The sequence below is a fragment of the Chlamydotis macqueenii genome, chromosome 10 (assembly GCF_036417535.1).
Source record: "Chlamydotis macqueenii isolate bChlMac1 chromosome 10, bChlMac1.mat, whole genome shotgun sequence".
NCBI classification, from domain to species: domain Eukaryota; kingdom Metazoa; phylum Chordata; class Aves; order Otidiformes; family Otididae; genus Chlamydotis; species Chlamydotis macqueenii.
In genome coordinates this window covers 12,057,370-12,066,100 of record NC_141565.1, presented here as the reverse complement: position 1 = coordinate 12,066,100, position 8,731 = coordinate 12,057,370, and positions in this window count along the sequence as shown.

The following is an 8,731-nucleotide window of genomic DNA, read 5'->3' as shown; positions in this document are numbered from 1 at the left end:
AGTCGTGACTCAAATAGAACTAAAAGTGCTGAAAGTTGTTGCTCATGGTTTTCAGTGAGGAGAGTTTGTCAGATTTGCGCTTGCGCAAATAAATGATACCGTGAGCAAGAGTTTGCAGGTGTGCAGGCCTACGGTAGCTGTGCAACCCAAGGAAGGAGCATGTGAGTGCATAGTAATTGAGGGGGAGAAAGAAAAACTTGGCATTTGCAGTGTCCTGCAGTTTGAAGGAGACTGAGTCTGAATCCATAACCTTTTTGAGCCTCATAACAGCAGAATCAGGACATTTATGTAACATTTATCTTCTTTTCAGAATACTACTTAACAAATAATCTGCTTGAGGAAGCCTGTCTGCTTGAGGAAGCCTGTAAATTGCTCAAGGATCCTTGGATAGAAGGCATTACCGAGGGAGAAAATATGTCCGTTATTCTCATGCTGCTAATACTGCTACACAACTAACAAACAGATTCTGCTCTTGAAAGGTAATTATAACAATTCTCTGTTTGTTCTACAGCAATGGTAATATGTTGCTCCCTCAGGTGACAAGGGTTGGCTGAGTAAAGAGCATAATATTTGAGGGTGTTGTCAGAGATGTGCTGGTTTGTGCCTCAACCTTCTTCAGACATGGAATGGAGAGGAGAAAGGCTACATGCGTAAAGGTGGAATCTGGACAGTGGCATGTGGCACCAATAATATGAACATAGGCAAATGGCAAAATCCTCCTTGCTCCATTTTCCTTGTTGCAGTGTTGTTGCAGGACACTAGCAAGGAGAGCATGCCTCCTAGCACAAGGGTGTACAGGGGACAAGTGATCCTCACACGAGCCACAGCAGGACACCTCTCTGGTTAGGGAGCCTATAGCTGCATTCCTCTCCAAGAAGGCTTCTGCTTAAGTTTCATCTCTGATCATCCCTGTCTCGAAAGTACAAAGCGTGCTATTAAGTCAATCTCAAAATCCGTGGAGTTGGGCTGAGCTTGATGCCTCCCATGGTTTCCAAAAGGTCTGAATGTTGTCTTATGGGAGTTTTGCCTTGGGATGTATGGGGATTAAAATATATTTGCATAATAGCTATGTGCAGTTTGCATATGCATTTGGCAAGTCGTGAGACAGTGTACACAAACTGCACCTGCCTTGTGAGAAGGATGACTTTGAAAAGGTGCCCCTGAAAGCCTGTGGCTCTAACTATCCTTTTTAAAAGCCTCTTTTTGGTAACTAATGTGTCCATGCTCCATCTTCATAGTCCTCTTTAAGCCCTGTGTTTTCTGCTAAAACTTGTAGACTTGGGCCAAACTTGAAGCTGTGATCTCTGGGACACATGTCAAGCAGGAAGTGGACTGAGACCAGCAGCTCATTCCAGATGCCACCAAGCAATCCTTAGCTTCTAATGACTCCTAGCAATTACTGCTCTGAATACAACTGTAACTGGTAACTTGGGAGTGAAAAGGTTTCTTCTTCCCTTGACTGATTTCCTCAGCTATTTAGACCTGCCCAAATCACTTTGCATACTTTGTTTTGCTAAGTCCAGCATTGCTTGGACTTTCCAGATCCTTTCTCCAGAAAGATTCGTATTTTCTGGAAAGAGTTCAGACAGGAGTGTTTGCTGCTATTTGCAGCAGCAAACAGCTAAGAAATCAAATGCAAAGATTCATAATACAGATCAGCAAATGCAAGAATGAAACAGTTGCCTGAGGAAATATCCTAACAGACCAGAAAGATGTTTCAAAATGATCATTTGTAAGTCATTTAATAAAATCACTTCAGCACAGCTATGCCCTAAGGAATAACCATCTAGATTGAATTCCTCTTAAGAAAGAGGCATTTATCCTATGGGGAAAGGGTGCTGGATGAGCACTTTGTTTCTTTTCCTTGGGGACAATGATATGGCTTGGAATATATTCAGTGGTGCCCAGCATTCTGCAAAACTCAGTGTTTTTGAAAGATAGTTTACTTTAACAGCTACAAAAAACATGCAGTAAAAGGATCACTGCCTTACTTTAAGATACCATTCCCAGGCAGAACTGAATGGCAGAAATTATGCTTTTATTACCTACTTTTTGAGCTGCTCCATCCCAGCAGAAAGATTTCCTACTGCCATTTCCATTGTACTCAAAGCACCTGAAAAACCAGAAATTACCAGTTAGCAGAAAGTTACCAGTCAAAAGACTGTGTCCTGTATCAAGACACTTCAGATGTAACATATTCTTACATGATTCTCCAAGTTGTCTTGAAGTCATCACTGTAAACTGGGAACCAGAGGAAAAACTTGAATACTGCCAGCTTTTGTCGGTTTTTGATATGCATTATGGGGCACTCGTTAAATACAGCCATCTTGGTTTTTGGCATAGGTGCAGTTATGCTAGATTAAGCATGGTGAGGTGACTAAGAATAATCATTCATTGTGATACCCTATTGAATTTTCAGGGTCAGGAAGATGATTCCCTTTTTAATACTAAAAATTACATTACCTGAACAGAGCATATCTGGTGTTGCCATTAGTAAATTTGGGAAGTGGAGCAAACTGAGTAGCTACTTCTTGGTAGCTAGGAAAACTCTGATTATATTTTTTTTTTCCCTCTCCCTCTTGCTCAGTAGCCTTAGCTGTTGGTGATGGTGAGAAACAGACCCTGCAGGGGCAGCAAGGAACAGGGATGTTCCGGGAGAACGGAAGAAGGCTGTGCTATGTGTCACCATTTAAGAGAGCTGATGAAGTCGTTAGTCAAAATAATGGAAGAGCTTAGAGGTGACTCATGAATGAAAATAACTGTAATTAGCAACAGCAAACATTTATTTAAGAAAAAAGAGTTCCTTCAGATTATCCTAGTGCCCAGCTGGGTTGACAGCTTGCAGGCAGTGATCTATTGATTGGCTGACAGAAACGCTGTAATACACTGACAGTCTCCTGTTGTACATGCTTGTTGTACATACTCAATACTTTGGTTATGAAAACCCACGGGCCAATGTGTCAGTCTTTAGAGGTCTAGAAGGGCTAAAATGGTCACTGGATTGACAACGTCATCTTCTGGTGCAGATAGGTTTGGTTCTCTCTGGATTCAGCACTGCTGCCCAATATAGGGCCCGATTTGGTAGCACACTGTTAGGAAAGATGTTTGTCAATTCGAGTGAGTTTTGAGGAAAGCCACATGAGTGAGTGGAAGCTGATCTGCTTGTCTAAAGGGGAGGAACTCAAGGAGAACCACAATAAGGAGAAGGGCAGTTTGGAAATGAGCTTATATAAAGATGTAACTGCATTCAGGGACTGGAAGCTGAAACCAGTCAAATTCAGCCTCATAAAGTGTATATTGGACGAGTTCTTAACTCTGGTGGCTGATTGTCCTCCATCACTGGCTGGTTTTTTGTAGGTCAGGTACTTTTCTAACAGAAATGCTGCAGTTCCACCAGGAGTTAATCTAAAGATGTACCATGTCCTTTGAGTCACACAGGACAGTGGTCCTTTCTGGCTTTGCAGGGTACCAACCACAGATGAGCTGAAACCACAGGGTTCCAATCTAGGATCTGAGCCTTGTACTCAGGCTGGTGAGGTTTGGGGTTTGGGTTAAATATAATACAAAATGAATGCATTATAATGTGTTTGTTCGTCTTATTTTGTCTCAGGACACTAACTGTCAGAAAACCACAAAGTGTTTGGCTTCTTCCTGAGCTCAGGCAGTAGCCCACATCTCGGCACATGAAACATTTCCTGTTTTCCAGCATTCCATGTTGGGGTACCAGATGCATCTTTCCTGTGGTGTCATATAGAGCTACACCACTAATTCAATGTGAGTAGCAATCTCGCAGCACAGGGTTTGGTGAAGAAGGACAGATTCCTTAATGCGTGTCTGTGTTTCCCTTGCTGTATTGTTCATGATACCTGAGAAAGCCCAGCGATGTAAACATGCCCAGAGGTGGAAAACATGCCCTTGGTCTCATTTGCCATCCTACTCTGGGAGTGTCGTGAAGCGTTCCCGTTCTGTGTTATCAGTTTCTGTGGAAAGGGGGTTGCTTGTGAGAATGATAACCACGTATGCTGAGGGCCTGGGTGCATGTCCTTGGAATGAGGCAGCTGGATCCCATTGCTGGCTCACACTGGCATTTTCTGTTGTGTGGAGGCATTGGCACCATGAAATGTCAGGTCTCAAAATGGAAATGGCCCAGCATTGTTTAGGACTGATTCCAGGAAATGCCGCTTGGACAGAAGCACACTCTCTTGCTGCCCCTTGTCCATGACCGAGTGAGAAGTATCTAAAATAGGTCATTGTTATGCACGGAGAGAACCCTGTTCCCTAAGCTCCCTTGGTTTCCAAGTAAACGAGCTTTGGAGGTAAGTTAGCAAAAGAGGCTGATTCATTAGCAGCAAGGGAAATCTGTGCGTTGGAGTGGTGCCCAGCTGCCCAAAGGGATTTACGTAGTGACATGCTCCTCAAATCTTAACAGAACAAGCTGAGTGATATGCGCATGCAGGCTTGAACTGTATCACAATCACATGCTTGCTAGGCTCATTTCTTATCTCACGGGTTTCTCTGGAGAGTATCAGTTGCTCCAGTCCCTCGTAAGGTTTTAAATTTGTAAGGAGAGGAGTCACAGTGAGGTATCTTCTAATGTGAGAAAATTCTGTATCTGTTTTCTTTTCCAAATTAGGTCACCTTGTTCTGGATGGAGTTTGTCCCTGCAGTTATAGAGGCTGTAAATAACATATGTGTTACAACATGTTTGACAGGATCGCATTGCACCACTAGTCTATCTGAATATCATATCCCAAATTAATAACAAATTAATTTTATCTGCTGAAAGACCCCAACTGTCACCCTCCTGTCCGGAATGAGATCATTTTGGGCAGTTACTCGCTTACAGGAGGAACGGGGCCAACACATTCTTCTGGCTTCATTACGGAGGGCAGGCTTGTGCACAGCAATGAGTGCTCCCCTTTGTCGAATCATGTGGAGTGCAGGGAGGAGAATTTGGTCTTTTGGAGCATCTTCCACCTCTTTGTTGGTGTGTCAAGCTGGGGTGCCAGTTAGTGCCAGTGATGAGATGGACACTTGTCCACAAGATCAGAAATGGAAACCCGCAAACTGCTCTCGCACGGGGCACTGAGCAGCTGTCGGATTATAAAGATCTCTGCCCCTCTGTAACCCGGGCCAGATTTGAACCATTGACCTAGAAGTGAAAAGCTTGAAATCCCTGCACAAGCCACGGGATAAATAGGACTTGCAGAGCTGCTGCCCTTATTCCACGTGCAGTTGCTGCCATCTAATGGCAGATGGGGAGCGGAAAGACCTCGTGCAAGATAAATCCATTGGTTTTGGGAGTCTAGTATGTGGGAGAATCTGCAAATAGTTCTCAGCAACCCCTAAGAGTGCTGGGGAGCATGGTGATTTAGGCTGGCTTTCATCCTCTAAAGAGTAATTTGACAAAGGCCTGTTGTGCTGCAAGTCAAGTAAGAGGCGTCCCACTACAAAAACTCTCCTGTGTTGGGTTATTTCCATATATGAAAGCTAAGTGAAGGGTTGTGATGGCAACTTGGTTTAACAACTGTCTCAAGGGCAACAGTAGGTGAGTGGTGGGTGCCTGTGATGAGGGGAGATGATGAGAGAAAGTTGGTAGGAGATGGCAGTTTTAATTTCTCTGAGTACCAGTGGTGCACATGAAGTATCTACATTTTCAAGAACATTGATACAGAAAGAGAGGAGGTGGAGACTAGAACAAAATTAACTAGCTGGAAATTTTGGGGTCCAAAGGCTAACAGACAATAAAACTTGCTTTCCTTCAGATAATACATAAAGGACAAACCAAAGGAGAAGGAGAGATCTCACCTTGCCCAACTCCAGCTAAGTTCCTGCTGTATTTTCTCTCAGACCTCAGATTTAGAAGGCAGTAAGTATTCATCATGTATCAGTTTTGCACTGCCTATTTCTGTCTGCCCACAGACCTCCAAATAATACTTTTAAGCCACACTACCTAACACTGACTCATGGAGGAGAAAGGTCAGAGATTGCGTATTTCTTTATGCATCCCTGCACTGCAGCCTTTGGGTGTCTAGAGACGTGTCCTGTGATGGGACTGCAGCCCAGCCAGCCATGGAGTAGTACCCAGCAGCCTTAATACAGCCCCAGTGGTGAACTGGGAGCTTGCGTGGCCTAGCAGTCAAACTAAGTCTGTCACTGGGGCTAATTGAAGTCATAAATCAAGTTTTATATTTGAGAAATATCTCCAGTAGTCTCTAGTCACTGAAGAAATGCCATGTTATAACAGGAAACTGTGGGAGGAAAAAAAAAAAGTCATATCTCTGGACAGAATACTGGAAAAAGCTGTAAAATTCCCCTCTGCTTGGCTGAAAGAATAGTTGTCGAAAAGAAAGTCCAGGAGCAAAGCAACATGGAGGAGATGAAGGGAATAACAAAATTATTGTCCTACTGGAGTAAACAGTCTTTAAAAGCACTGTGGAGAGAAACAGGAGAGTGCAACAAGTCCTTAAATGCCCTTGTAACTGCTGGTACTACCTGCACATCTGGGGAGAAAAGCAGCACACGTGAATTCCGGCTCAGTGGTGGGATAAAACACGTTAGCATGAGGTTGCTCAGCTTCGTGCCGACAAGCACTTCCCAGACAGCAGTGAGCAGCTGAGCTGTCCTATCTGCAGAGTCACAGGAGCTCTGTTTGCAATCAAGGTGCAGCCACCGTTCCCTTACGTCAAAGCCAGGATCTATCTAAACACTGCTGCTGCACTTCTGAGAAAGTGCAGCTTTGTGCCACTGCTGAAAGTCAGCCTTCTCAAATATGTACCCACTGGTGGTGCACCAGGGATTTCAGACTGGTCCGTGAGGACACGGTACGAGCCAAATGGTTATGTCTCCTTCTGCACACAGAGGTCTGGCAGGAGCACCTGATGCAGCTGCTGGTTGGACCCGGGTGGGAGATCCCTTGTAGAATGGTGACGTTCCTAAGTGGAACCATTACCAAAATGCCCTTGGTATCAGGTTCCCTAGGAGACTTTCTGCTTGCTCTGTAGATATTTTTCACTGAAGCTCAGTGGTAAAGTGATAGCAGAATACATTTAACAGGTCTAAAAATGTCTTGGCAAGATGGCTATATTTTTAATCTGCTTCCCTTCCCCTCTTATTTCTCCCAGGAAGACACCATCTTTTGACCATTCTCAGGGAAGCATCAGTTGCAAAGTGAAGACATAAAATTACACCAAGTGAGCTGAAATTTAAGCCTCGCCATTAGAGCAGTGACATTCAACAGTTAGCGCACACCCTCGACACGCAGCAGCTGCAGGGTTTCGTTACTGTCACTTCCAAAAACCTTCACCTTCCTTTGGTGTGTGCCCTGTTTTGAGCTAGAGCTCGCAGGCCCAGAGGCTCAGTAAGAGCCTTTTAGCGTAGCATGACATCTGAGAGACTTCAGCAGGATATAAGATTGTTCTGGTACTGAGGTATGATTTAATATCCTCAGTTGTTCTGGAACCTGGAGCTGCGTGATTCGGGAGACTTGCGTGAGTATGGTTGCTTCAGTGCTTGATGGGATTTGTGTGCTTAACTGGGATGGATGCTATAATTGCGTTTCTAACATGCTGATTCAATATGGGGTGGGGGGAAATCAAGTCAACGGGAGTTTTGCTGTGATTGCAGTGGAGGCAGGCTTTTGCACAGGAAGCTTACACCAAGAGCTCTTGCAAACGCCAAAATAAGAAAGAAAAAAAAAAACAAAAAAACCAAGAAAAACCTAACACACACGCCCACAGAGGAAACGTCTTTCCTCAGCTCTGTGATTGCAGCCTCCTGTTTGCTCTGCCCGCGCTGAAAGTTGCCACCCTTTCCGATCCGCTCTGCCACGGGGTTCCGGGGGGCGGCTGGATGCCCGCAGGCTTGGGCCGTCCCGGCGGGGCAGCGTGGCGCGCTCCTGGCACCGCGGGTACCCGGGGCGCTCCCGTCCAGGGGGCTGGTTCCTCGCTGGGAGTCTTCCAGCCCCGCCTCCCCACCCCCGAGCTCTCCCCTCTGGCAGCGGGGGTACAGACAGGGGTGCAATAACGAGAGCGCAGCGCGGGGGTGGCGGCAGCTGCCGACCTGCAGCGAGCGGCCCGGCCCCGCGCCCCGGTGCCTGCACGGCGCTGGGGCTGGCCCGGCGGCTGCCACTCACGGCGCGGCGCCGCGCCGCCTTCCGCCGCCGCCAGGCCGGGGGCCGGGCTCGAACCCGCGGCCGGCGCGCAGGGCGGGCTCCGAGCCGCGCCCCAGATGTGGCGGGCGCCTCCCCCGTTTCCATCGTCCCGGCTGCGCCCCCGGCTCTGCGGGCAGAGCCCCGCGCAGGGCAGAGCCCCGGGCAGGGCAAGGAGCCGGTAAGCGCTGGAGTGGGGGGGGGGAACGGGGACCGGGTTTCCTCTTCCCGCAGAGGGGGACTTTGTTTCGTCCATCCCTCCTCCCTCCCTTCCCCGCCGTGACTGAGGCCTCCTGGCTGCTTCCTCTGCTCCCCAGATGTTGGGCGAGAAGAGGATTGATCCTGCCAGGGGTAGGGCAGGGGCTTCGGGCGTTAGGGACCCATCCTGAAAATGAGAGCATCAGAGCACATCTGCCAGCGGTTAATTCGGATGAGTGCAAGCAGGAGGTGATGGGGAAAGATTTGGGGCACTGCATGGGCCAGCAGTGGGGCAGGCAGGATGAATGACAGTTCTATCAAGAAGAGAGGCATGATGGCAGGAAAAGAGTAACTGGTAACAATTTTACATGTTTGTTTTTCCTT